Here is a 2,500-nt window from a genome sequence, read left to right on the forward strand (position 1 = left end):
CCACTGGTCAAACACTGCTGCACTTTGTTTTCCCAGCAGTTTAAAAAGTTAACAGCGTGTCTATTGTTCCCCGCCCCCTCTTCGAGACCACGCCCACGTGGGATCCAGCCACGCCCACCGAGGTTTGAGACAAGGGCGTGGCCATATTAGCATCTCAGATATCCTTTCTAGGCCAATCTTTTCACGGTTTGAGCAGCCCGATGCATAATAATTGCCATGTTGACAATCATTCTTTGTTGTTGGAAGTTGCATATTTAGTCGCCATGAATGTTATGAGTTGACAAGTGTAGTAATGTATGCATAATTATGCAATAACAATAATTGACATGGGTCACTCTTAACATTTCCTTTAATCTGATAACCGAACTCACTAGCCCCATCTAAATCAATGCTTGGCTTCAAGTCTCTTATGAAGTGGACATAACATAATTATTCTAAAATATAAATAACTCTATACAACACTGCATAATAAAGACATGTATTTGGCATTTGTGCCAACGATGAAAAAAAAGGCCTTGGATGCCTTTGCTTTTGCAATTGTTATTCACTCCGACAGCAGTGGTGCGTCGCAGACCCTGCCTGCCCAGAACCTACCTTATTTGTTTTATTATGACCTAAGCAATAGGGATGATTAATTTCCCCGCGCTCGCCCCTGGCTCCGGTCCACCCCCAGACGTCCAGCCCCCTATCAGAATGGGGAGAAAGCCTGTGGCATCGGTGGAGTGTTTACTGTACACCTAAATAAAAGATGACCGCGCACACTCAATTACACTCTACAAAACAGCACAATGGGAGGAAGGCAGGGACTACTGGAACATCAGCCAGGGTTTCACAGCTACAGCAAGTCGGCCACATCATGAACAGAAGACCCAGAGAGACAACTTTACAATCAAAATAAATGAAATCAAAAATGAAATGGGAAACGGCCGCCAATCCCCAGTAATCCACAACGACAGACAGCGATATGATTCATGTTCTCTCCTTCAGCTGTCCGGCCGTCCCCCTGGATTCTTTCCCGACCTAACAGGGCCAGCTAGGAAGGGCCGTGTGTGTGCGGTACACCTGCACTACATACGAGCCAGCTAAATATAGAGCTGGTCCCCATAGAGAAGCCTACTTATTGCGAGAGTGGACGGATGGCACCGTTTTTTACCATCAAAAAGCAGCACATTCTTCTGTTGTTGTGTGGTGGACCTTCACTGCATACAGCAGCTCCTTCTGAAGCCCATTCTTCTGTTGTGTGGTTGGCCTACACTACATATAGCAGCTCCTTTTGAAGCCAATTCTTCTGTTGTGGGCCTACAATGCATATTGCGGTTCCTTCTGAAGCATATTCTACGGTTGTGTTGTGGGCCTACACCGCATATAGCAACGCCTTCTGAAGCACATACGAAGACAGATATGAGGCTTGTTAGCATTAGGGAGTTTGACCTACTGTGACCCCTTGTTAGGAAAACCACCATCTGTGAGCATGCATGGGCGAACATTAAGCCTCGTCGCCATGGAAACAGAGGGATTAAACATCTATGAATCAAATAATTAAATATAAATATCTATAGTCCTGAAGACTGACTCTGATTAGGTCCTGATTGCACGTAGCATCTTCATGATGAGCCTCCATTCAATCGCTTCATATCCTCCTCCGCCGTCGTCGGTGCGGTGTGACAGTGTGATGCAAGCCGCTGTGATTTTCACTCGTCCACTTCCTGCCTGACGACTACTTCAGGTCTCGCTAATTGTATAAAGAGCTGTTCAATCACACCGATGCGTGGCGATTAACACACGAGACACACGGAAGCAGAGATGCAAGGGAAGACGCTAAACATGAGCCTGAACGTGGCTACACATTGACCTTATGTTGTTTCACTCACAAGGGAAGGCTTGCCCGTTTGAAGCCAGAGAAAAGTACACACAATTTAAAAAATAATTCTGATATTGTACATAAAATCATATAAAGAGTGACATGTGTCAGACTCTCACACTGTAGCACATCGTGCAGAACAGACAGGGAGGAAAGGGCTCTTAAAGCGTGAGACAATAGATGTGATGATGTAGAAGATGGAAATCTAAAAGGAATTAAAAAAAGAAATACTAAAATCGGTTGTCTTGACAATCCAATCAAAATCCGACACACACGTGTTCGCACAATCGCACCCCCCCCCCCCCCCCCCACCCCCCCCCCCCCCCCCCCCGCGCCCCACACACACGCACACACACACATGCACACACACACACACGCACATCCACAAAACACGTTCTAAAACTAGCTTCTCGCTGCGGCTGTATTTAGCCACAGAAGACAGAAGCACTAAAGCGCCGAAGACAAAGAGAAAAGTATAGACTAAAGAGCGAGAGAAAGAAAGAGTAAGTGAGCGCGCGAGAGAGAAAGTGAGTGAGTGAGTGAGTGAGTGAGTGAGAGAGAGAGAGAGAGAGAGAGAGAGCATTGCAGAAAGAACAATAGGAAGGACGGAAGAGAAAGAGAGGGAGAGAGAGAGAGAGA

Source organism: Pollachius pollachius (genome assembly GCF_949987615.1).
Source record: "Pollachius pollachius genome assembly, chromosome: 3".
Taxonomy (NCBI): Eukaryota; Metazoa; Chordata; class Actinopteri; order Gadiformes; family Gadidae; genus Pollachius; species Pollachius pollachius.